Raw genomic sequence first — 11,206 nt, forward strand, 5'->3', positions numbered from 1 at the left:
CGTCCTGAGCCCTGCCCAACGACCACGGTCGTACGTCGTAGAGACTCCCAAGGGAATCCTACAGCGAAACCGCCGGCACCTGGTGCCCTTCTCGCCGACCGTTACTGCGAGGGAGTCTGTCGAGCTTCCTGCTGCCGAAGTGCCTCCAGGACAACCACCCGAAGAAGGTCAGCCTGGGGAGTTGCCCACTGCGGGCTGCTCTTCACCCTCTCTGGATCGTGCATCTTCCCCGCAAGGTGTTACAAGATCACGCTATGGACGTGCCATCAAGCCACCAAGACGGTTGGACTTGTAAACATCGCTTTCTTTCGAACTGTGTAACTAGAGTGCAGTAACGAGCTCCGGGGGGAGATGTAGGGGAGACCAAGAGATGGCGCCAGGAGCGCATCGTGATCTAGATAAGCGCGTGCGCCGCGAGACGCGGGGGACTTTTCGCCACTTGATGCTAGGGTAATAAACGTTGTGGGTCTGCTTCGTCTACCCTCGTCTGCTTCGTCTGCCCGGCTGGCGCGTCGCGCCCAGAGCACACAAGCTCTGAACATTTAGCTTGCATCAAAGGTGTAAGGTGACAAATAGTAGCGCTCAAGATACGATGTTGGCGCAGGATCAGCCTTGACGGCGAGGCGGAAGTCAACAAATGGTTAAAAGTAGAGAACCGCCGTTGTAATAGCTCTTCGTTCAATGACTCATTAATGGTCCGAGTCTCCATCGATTGGAGTCCCCTTCCCGCACCCATCGGCCTCGATAACTGCAGAAAAATTGTGCTGTTGGACGAGTCGGTGTCAGCGCTGTGTTCGGGTGTGTCTTCTACTTGTTACTGTGTCCATTTTCGCGCGGTTTTATTTATTCTGCTAAATAACTAAATGTTGATCTCAAATTGAAATTACAACTGTAATTGTTAGCGGTCAATATCAATTTTTCTATCTATTTTTGTTTTTAGTTTTACGTATTATTTATGTAGTCATTTCTAACATAGATCAACGGGACAAGCGTCCTTTCAGCACGCGTTCATTGCCTGTCGTCGTGCTTCAACTACGTGGACCGAAGTGTTTTGAAAGGTAGAAGCTCGAGCTGGAGGCGGAGCTTGCTAAATGTTTGTTGCAGCGGACTAGAGTTGAATATATAACTAAGTCAGTGACCCACCCTCATTTGTAATGCCTTTGAGCAACGAGGGACTAATAAAGGCAAATGAATAGAATAAATGTAGCTTTAATATTCCTTACGAACGTGTTGGTAAAGTACACTAGACAACAGAAATAATCAAATATAGAAAGGATGCAAATATAAAGAAGAAAGGATGCAAACACACACGAGAATGTGTTTCGTCCCCTCAATGTTTTATTATTTCAGTTATTTAGTAACCTTAATGAACGCGTTTCGTTAATTTTATTTTACAAAAGAGGCGTCGATCCCGGGTCATAATGTATCTAGACTTAATTCTGTTCGACGTTTCAACCCTGCAGACTGTAAGCGAGTGTGAAATTTATCATTATATGAATAGGGTTGGGGGTGATCTTCACCGCCTGACTGCTTCACCTTAGTGTGGACCGTAGAAAGGGCTACAAACGGAGGCAGGTATAGCTTTTGTGGGTGTTCCTACTGCACGAGCCTTTCGTGCAGTCATGGCGATTTCTGAACCTTTCTTAAGCAGCGTGGTCCACGATAAGGTGAGTCCATAGTCCAGGCAGCAATCTTAAATTCCACTAACGTTTCAACCATAATATAATATAGAATAAAAACACTATAGCGCTTTTTGTTGTAATGATGCAAGATGTTCATGTTGACTGCTTTCATTCATTTGTTGAACGTTTATTTACATATCTCTATGGTCTTGTAAACATTCCGTTATTCTGTTTATGTTTGAAATTTTTAGGTGTATGTGTTGTTTCTGTCTGTTTTTAGCTTTTGTGTAGGCCCTTCTTTCGAACTCTGTCTAAAAGAAAACGAAACAAAATAAAGTGTGCTTTCCGCACGATATAGAGGTAAGACGAGAGTTTAACCCAGAACAGGAATTTTATAGATGCGCGCCAAACAGTGGGAGACATGAAACAAAAACTTGATTGAACGCAAGCAATGATTTATTAATACAGGAGATAGACATTGAGCAGCTGAACAAAGCCTCAATCTCCACGAATTTGTACTCCCCATTTACAAATTTGAATGAAGTGGTCCCTGCCAGAAAGCGCTTCGTGAAGATACAAAAAGAAAAGTGCTGTCGTTTCATTACGAGACTTCGGAGAACACAGTCGTTCTACGTATTTGAAGTTCACTTCTATACCAACTCTATTATGTTTACTGCATCGCCCTACCAATCCAACGTTGGCGACGGTCTTTCTGTACGTTCAAAACTTAGCCCTACGCTTTGATCTTTGACTTGCTTCATTGACTTACCTAATTGATCTGATTCATTGACTTGCTTCATTGACTTGCTTTGTTGAATTGCTTCATTGTAGAAACATTCTATAAACGCGAATAACGAATTTTTTTTTCAAGTGAATGGTTAGCCTAACGAACGGTTTGTTTACTCAGTGGCGTTGAGGTTATTTTCATTGTGCTCATTCGCATGCTTCCTGTCTCATACGTTATACGTAACCAAAAACGAAATTCAGCAGTAGGGTGATTAAAATTATTTTAACATGTTCCAGACGCGTTATGTTTGAGGTTTTATACGGAGTTCATTGTTAATGCAACAGTTGCAAATATTCTCAAAAAGTATTATTAGACCCAATCTTTATTTAAAAAAGTGTTCGTTAATAAGTGGAATCCTATGTTATTAGCATCTTGAAGGCATGACCAATCTAATTCACGATGACGTTAATGAAAGATCCTTTCAGTTTGATCTTAAGTACCGCTAAAATATGCACCTCAAGAGTTATGTGGGGGGTTTTGAGAAGTTCACACGCGTGCACTTGTTTCTACGAACGAAATTCTTGGCGACACTGGACAGCGAAATCGACGTCTCTTAGCGGATTGAACAGAAAGCTGTGGCGGAAGGTTCGCTCGCCAGCCTTCTCGAGCGAACCACATATTCACGGCGTCTGGCGGTCTGAAGACGATGCCGTGAAAATAGGTTCAAAAACACGCGATGAGTATTGGCAATACTCCAGCGATTGTGCATTGAACAAAGAAAGGAGTAGTCATTGGCGGACATAGCTGTGAGCGCGACTGGTGATGGCGAGCCTCCACAGTTCTTTTGCGACGTGCATTCCACGGCATCAAGATTGTCGGTCTTAGCATTCTATAAATGTGAGTTCGGTCTGAGTATGCGTAGGGTGCCTACATGTCTGTCTGCCTTAGGGGGAAGACATCCATTGCTGCCCTGAATGTGCCAGCGAGTGACGCTCTCGCGCACTCGGTGCGTGACTTGGGCGGTAAAATGGAGTCTATGCATTAGCCATACGCGCTCGAGCTGAGTGACACCGGATTGCGCGCGCTTCGAAATGTATAAAAAAACGATTGGGCGGAAAAATGACTGAGATGTCACCTCTCAAGCAAAAGCGCGCATGTGTATCAAGGCACTCTAAGTTTGCGCTCTAAACAGCGCCCTCAAACATGGCGTCCAGTGAATACCCCTTATTAGCGGCGAGATGTTTTGGTGGCACCCTCCCATGGCTGCCTTTCGTGACGTCATTACATTGCGAACAACAAGTTCGATGGGGTTTGCAATGGGCATCGTGGAGGCTTGAAATCGTTACCCTCTCAAAGCGACACTGCCAACACCATAAAAATTCAAGCTCTTACATTCATCTTACTTTCGTCGATGAGAAATCTTTTCCTGACGTCATAGTCAGCATTCGGCCAATCATGGCCGGCCGACCACAGTGACGCTTTCGGTCGCGCACGTCGCCAATACACCGTTTCAATGTTTACAAGTCCTCAGCCCAGCACGCGCATGTTCGTCGCTTCGAAAAGCGAGCAAATCACGTGCCATACGTACTAACGATGGGACCGGCCGTCCTTTTTTGGAAACGTCTCTAAACATCTGCACGGCTGACAAGAGTACGTGCGCGAGCGCGTAGCTTTAGAAAATGTCTTTTTTTTTTTTTTTTTTTTTTTTTTTTTGCGCGCGTTCTCGTTGACAGTATTTAAAAAAAAAAAAAAAAAAAAACATTGTTTTGAGTTACGCCTACGCGCCTGTGCCTGTGTCCCTACTTTGAAGAATAGACCCCTTCCGAAAATTAGTGTACCCACCCTGTGCAGAGCCAAACCCGACGCTCTAAAGGCCGGTTCAGACACTTGCGTTTGAGTGCGTTTGACTGCGTTGCGTCGAGAACCGAAAGCGAGTCACCGGCACATCTGTGCTTCGTACGAACCGTGGAATCCAATTCAAGGAATCATCTTGGCACGCAGTATAAGCAGCGGGGGTGTCCTGGTTTCTCGCAGCCAGTCAAACGCAGTCAAACGCAACTGTCTGAACTAGGGTGCCTTCATGTGCGCTTTGCTTAGGGTGGAGACATCTCGCCATTTTGTCCCACACATTAATTTTTCTTTTTTGTTCAAAAGCGCGTGAAAGAGCGTGTCCCTGCACGCGTTTGTGGCACTGACTGTGCTATGGCGACATTTTGTTTTCATCAATTTCTTTGTATTTTGCCCGTGAGCGCGTGCTGTCGGCATCGGGTACTACAAAGGGTGGCATCACCCTTAACAGAAGGACATTGAGGCACCCTAGTCTGAACCAGGCTTAATGGTAGCACTACACATGTTCTCCGCATCAGAAAAAGCGTACGTCTTCGGAAGCATAGAGCAGAGAGTGGAAAATATGTTAGTCCTTTGACGTCACCTTTAATTTACGAAATTGCGGATGCTTCATTTAGCCGAGCATGATCTCCTATCGCCGTCATTAGAGCGGCAATATTTGAGCTTTTTGGACTGCCTCAAGGCGAGTCTGGCTTTTGAAAGTGGTCTATTGTGAGATGGAATATACTTTGAGGTACCGTATTTGCATATAGCCCCGCAAATATATAACCGCGTTTGAGTATAGTTAAGCTTTGATTCCCTCGCTAAAGAGAACCCACTTTCTAAAATAATAGTTCGGGATAAAGTAAGTTCAACAACTCATCAGCTTTCAACGCTCATGATTTACGTCATTCAAACGTTCTCACGTGCTTGACGTGTACACGTCTGTCTATCTATTTGTGTTGTCGTTTTCATAATCGTATCCCGCCATCAAGTACCGGGCCTCATCAGCCGAACTGTCGTAATTAACCTGTCACAAAAGGCTCCGAAACTCCCAAGTGAAACAACGGATTGAAATATATTTAAAGCGCGTAGTTATCGCAAGAAATTACAATCTGCCTCGTGAACTGCAGCGATTTAGTCAGCGCTCCGCGTCATCTTAAAGGATCGCGAACCCGTTCTATAGTTTACGGTCGCTTACGGCTTAATTAAGAACCACAGGGCATGCGGCGTTCCCAAACATATCATTATCACTACACAGCCAATGAGGTTGCGGCATTTGCCTATGAGAATTGCCGAACAGCCAACTACGAACCAGGAAGTTTGAACATAATAAGTTACTCCCTGAGGTTCGTAATCCGTCCGTGACTATAGTTACAGCATCCACATATCTACTCAGGCGCATACCTATCCTGGATAGCATACCTGACGAGAACGTAGTGTAGGTGTAGAAATGATTAAGTACGTAAGGTATACGTATGAATGTATAGCTAGACGGGGGCATATTTATAGAGATGTATAGCGCGTAATATACCTCAGATGCCTGTCTTTGAAGCCGCCATAAAAAGACGGCAGCGTGTGCCTGACGGTTCAACGCACCCAACGTCGCCGCTCGATAAAGCATTTTGATGGCCGAGGTCGCCGAAAGTAGGAGAAAAGATGCCGGGAACTTTGGTCGTCAGCGGATATTCGAGGCCACGACTGCATCGCTGCGGCAAACTTTCTCGTTAGCGTCGCCGGGGTTTCAGACGGCAATCCCGCTCGCGGTGATGCGTGCCGCTAAGGGTCGTAAAACGGGAGCTATCGTCTTGGAAGGAGAACATTTTCTCCGCAGTAAATACTGTGTCGGAGAGTTAGTTCCATCCGCGCAGCTTGTTCTTGCAGTCGCCCAAATTGTATAACGCTGGAGATGGGTAGACTATTACCGGAACCGCAATGCTCTCGTCGTTTATTTATTTATTTTTTAAATGTGCATTCAGAAACGTGACTCGGCGGCGATTATACCACTGCCGGTAAAGTATGTTTGTATAAATGTGCACGTGCTACAGGTCACCGTTTCCGTGCGGTGTTCTGGAAAGCGCACGGTGTCCATCGTTTTAATAACAAGTTTTTTTTTTTTTTTTAGTTTTTTGTTTTAGCCTGATTTTGTTTTATAAACTTTGCAGGTTTGTTCGCTAAACGGGCGAACTTCAATTTTTGGGGACTGTACGACGTAAAAGTTGTCTGTTGGTGTCACAACTGAAACACGTTTTCGGGTTCACTCCCACCGTGTTTTTGGGTTAGACACAAATGCCCGTGAAATTTCGATGCAGTCAAGAATACACAGCTCTGAACTTGTAATGCCACCAAGTAACCGAAGTACCCGTTCATCCGAACGTAACAGTTTATTCGTGGTAGCATTAAAACTTTGTAACACGAATGGCGTAAGACCATGAGAATGTGAAAGTGGATCGAAAAACATTTTCATTGGAGTTGACATTAATTCAACACTTTATAAAAAAGTTTTAGTTCTGCGAGTGCTCCTGGAACTAAAATGTGTTTGCGGAGGGATTCACAAGCGCTGAGCGCTGTTCAGACCTTGGGGTTTCTCCAGTTGCCTGGTGAGCTCGACGCACGTAAAGACTTGTCGTCAAATTTAAAAGAGAAATGGAATGAACTATGTTTTAGTATATTTTTTGAGACATTGGCATACTAAATGCACTGGAAGTTTTCAACGCGTGTTTTCGGAGTCTATACTCGGCGACAACTTTTCTTGGCAATGCAGTGGAAGGTACGTCCCGCGTCCCCTCTCCCATTCTGAGTGTACGCAGGCTCTCCTCCTCTCCCCGGAAGGGTGAGCATGGTAGGATAGTCTAAACCATTCCCTATCTTAAATTTGCCCTAACGCATGCCCAACAACACCAACAAAAAGATTTTGAGCGGCGTTTTTATTTTTATTTATTTTAGGTATACTGTTAACCCGTTAGGGTTGTTACAGGGGTGCACAAGGCACGAGAATACATATGACCAAATACAAAAAGAAACAAGGACACTGTATCAACAACAATTCAAACATACAAAAATAGCGCTTGACATTGAATTTATAAATCGTCAAACAGCGACGAAGCAAAGACATCACACAATAACATCACAATTTTCTCATGATTATACGTGAATAGGAAATACTAAGGATTCGATAGATATCATTGAATTGAAAAAGGTTCAGAATGCTTTTTTCAAACAAGGTTAGTGTATTTGCTGTTGTTAATTCTTGTGGTAGGCTGTTCCAATCAGTTATCGTTCTTGGAAAAAAGGAGTATTTATATGCATCAATATTTGCCGTATCTATTTCGTAGTGGTTTAAGTGGTTGCCTCTGAGAGGCCTGATCTGCCGAGCAACTATGTAAGGGTCCGTATTAAAATTAAATTGGCCATTTTGTAGCATATAAAAGAATTTAAGGCGTGCTATTTTTCTACGGTCACAGAGCGTTGGAAGGTTGAGATAGTTAAGCATTTCCTGTACTGATTCTGTTCTCTGATATCTCGACAATATAAATCTGGCTGCCATCCTTTGTATTTTTTCTAGTTTATTTATCTGATAGGCTCTAAAAGGATTCCAAATTATAGAAACGTACTCTAGAGTAGGCCGTATTAGTGCTTTATATGCAGTTAGTCTTGTCTCAGGGGGAGCGAGCTTGAGATTGCGCTTGAGATACCAGAGTTTTTTCCTAGCAGCTGAGCACATATTGTCAACGTGAGTTTTCCAGCTTAAGTTTGATGATATGGTAAGGCCAAGATATTTAAACTCGTTCACCTGTACTAAAGGTTCGTTTCCAAGCTTGTATACGAATGGTAAAATATTTTGTTTTTTGTTAGTTATAGTACAATGTATAGTTTTAGTTAAGTTAATTTTCATTTTTGACTCCTTACACCATTTTTCTACTGTCTGCAGTGCCGAATTAAGCCGGACCTGATCATCGTGGCAAGAGATAACTGAATACAACAAGCAGTCATCTGCAAACAGGCGCACCGCAATAGAGGGTCCTATATTTTCCACTATATCGTTTATATAGCACAAGAATAAAACAGGTCCCAAAACGGATCCCTGCGGAACGCCCGAGGGAACGCGGACATAACAAGAGTTTGTTTTACTTATTTCTACAAATTGTTTTCTATTTGTAAGGTAGGCCTTGATCCACAGGATAACTTTATGGTTTATACCCAGTTTCAGTAATTTATTTATAAGTTCAGGATGGGGTACTCGGTCGAAAGCTTTCGATAGATCTAGGCATAAGGCATCGATCTGCCCTCTGTTGTTCATAGACGTGGCGAAGTCATGCAATGTTTCTGTAAGCTGGGTCACAGTGGAGAGGGATTTTCGAAATCCATGCTGGTTCGAAAGAAAGATATTCGAATGTTCTAAAAACTTAAACAACTCCTTTGAAACAATGTGCTCTAGTAGTTTGCAACATGCACACGTGAGGGAAATGGGACGATAATTTTCAACTGAATGTTTATCTCCAGATTTATAAACTGGAACGACCCTCGCTGATAACCAATCTAATGGTACTTCGCAATTTACTAGACTAGCAGTAAAAATAACAAAAAGATATTTTGAGACCCACTCGGCGTAGCGCCTTAGGAAGGTATTGGGTATTTCGTCTGGACCGACTGCTCTCTTTGTGTCCATATCTCATAGTAGCGCAAAGATACCCTCTTCTGTAACTTGCAATTCTGGCATATTCGACTGTGACTCATGACTAAATTCACCAGCATTTTCGGCGAGGTCACAATTGTCTAAGAAAACTGACTGAAAGAAATCATTAAACGAATTCGCCATTTCACCTGGATCAGTGATGACATGATTGTCATGAGCCACGTACTGCACACTATCTCTCGACGGCGCGAGGTGACGCCAAAACCTACGAGGTGATGTTCTTATAAATTCAGGCATGACCTCAGTAAAGTATCGTTCCTTTGCAGATTTTAGTTTATCTTTAAGAATACGAGATATCTCTTGGATTGTAGTTTTATTACGCGGCTTTTTCTTTCGTTGACGTGCTATTCTACGCTTGAGATGAATTATCTCTCTCGTTACCCAGGGGTTTTGCTTTGCAACACGTTTCACTTTTTTTGGAACGAACTTATCAAGACAGTAAAGTATTATCTTTTTGAATTGATTCCACAACTGGTTCACGTCTTGTATATCTACGAAAGAAGATATACAAGACGTGAACCAGTTGTCCTTACAGCCGCCTTTTAGAAGGAATCAGAATTTAAAAAAAAAAAAAAAGGATGGCAGCCTGCCCAAACACAGCTTACCCACTGGCCCTAGCATACCTGACTCTTGACCACTGCTGACGACTCGAGGTAAACGGGTTTTGTTTTGATATAATTTCCCAGGTTGTGGGTAACCGCCACGTGCCGTGACGAAATTTGGGCCTAGCCTCAAATACCCATCTGTACTCACATTCACTGCCATGTGCACGTCAACAAAAATAATGGCAGCGCCAAGCTCTACACAATACATTCACAGTCCCTACAGTTCTAAACATGAAACTGAAAAAGTAGGCAGTAGGCCAGTTTTACCGAAGCTGCCACTACTGTGTGAAACTTTGTGTACCGATGCAGTCAAAGTTAGAAGCCCGCGCGTTTGTTCACACTATGAGTTCATCAAATCCAGGCATGCACAACCCTCACTACTTCACAATCGCCGCATGTCCTACTCAGCGTCCTCAGCTTCGATCACTGCAACTCCTTTAACATACTTCCTGTTGCGAGGTCTTTTGGTAGGGTAATTCAATGAAAACAACAACAACACAGGCAGCATGTTGTAACAACATGGTTCTTAAAGTGACCGAGTCTCTACGTATTCCTGGCACGATTGTGGCTGTACTACCTGGCTGCAATAGACCTTTTGCCAAATTACCCAAGCATCAAAAAGAATGCCGGGAACGTAGGTACGCGCGCTGCGCGTGATGGCGTCTTCAGCTCTAACTGTTCGAAAGCAAAAATCTAAAACAAAGGGCACTTCCCACGCGCGTTTTGCGGTCGCTTTATTTTGGTTATTTACTTCGAATCTTTTCTATAGAAGGCGAGCACGTGTAGCGCGTGTACCTACGTTCCCAACATCGTTTTCGACACTTGGGTAATTTAGCGGAAGGTCTAGTCAAACTAACACCGTCATCAATACTCGAAGCGTGCTTCGCCGCATCACTCCGCGGTTAAACGGCAAACCCAGCTTGCCGTATCGTACGACGCCAAGTGTACTCTTTTTTCATACGCGTGTGCAGATACAAAATACGCATGCATATGACAAATATCGAGTTATGTAGTTACGAAATGTAATACACCGTTCCGTAACTACGGCACAAGCACGCCCGTGAAATAACACGCCTCAGTATATTTTTTTTTAACTTTTGTTTTAAAACGTTTTAGAAGAGTTAGCGACCCCGATAGGATACCATTTATATAGAACAGGACTTGTCGAACGGGTGACAGCAGGCAGAGAATCCAACTTACCCGCACCGAGCGCGTCTCCCAGGGAACCGGGACAGAGCGGCCGGCGGCGCCCCGGCGTCGGACAGAAACTTTGCGAAGGTGCGTTTCTACGGAGAGAGCTTTCCCCGGTCGCCGCGCGCCGGTCCGCTCGTAGTTTGATCGAGCGCCGAGAGAGGGCGGCACTCAAAACAGGAAGCGGTCACCGGAAGTGGCGTCACGCGCCGGCGTATACGGGTAGAGGTATGCGTGTGTAAACGTGCGCGCGAGGCGCGGGCTCTCTCATATCCGCCGTTCTCACGTCGCCGGTCGTTTAATCGCTAATTTGTTTCGCCTGTTTTGTTTGGATTTCTACTTAATCACCCGGGCAAGCGGATACGCCCCACAGACGAAGGCCGAACTGTAAATTGGAACACACGTCGTTGCCTCGGTCGCTTGTTTTGCTCGCATTTTTTGCTTGGTTATTCGCGGTTTCAATTTTTGGTTTTTGAACACTTCGCTTTTTTTCTTCTTTTTTTCATCGGTTTAATTAACATAAAATACGATCGGCGTT

At 44.2% G+C, this 11,206-nt stretch overlaps 1 protein-coding gene across 1 annotated transcript in view; it reads right to left on the bottom strand.

The window, feature by feature from the left end:
• LOC8051049 overlaps window positions 1-10,744 on the bottom strand; it is a 61,641-nt gene extending 50,897 nt beyond the window's left edge. Inside the window, exon 1 of the mRNA XM_029993567.4 lies at window positions 10,678-10,744. The gene's annotated coding sequence lies outside the window, so the exon portion shown is untranslated. The remainder of the gene's footprint in view (window positions 1-10,677) is intronic.
• Between the last annotated feature and the right edge of the window lie 462 nt (window positions 10,745-11,206).

The sequence above is a fragment of the Ixodes scapularis genome, unplaced genomic scaffold, assembly GCF_016920785.2.
Source record: "Ixodes scapularis isolate PalLabHiFi unplaced genomic scaffold, ASM1692078v2 PGA_scaffold3__209_contigs__length_174095766, whole genome shotgun sequence".
In the NCBI taxonomy this organism is placed as follows: domain Eukaryota; kingdom Metazoa; phylum Arthropoda; class Arachnida; order Ixodida; family Ixodidae; genus Ixodes; species Ixodes scapularis.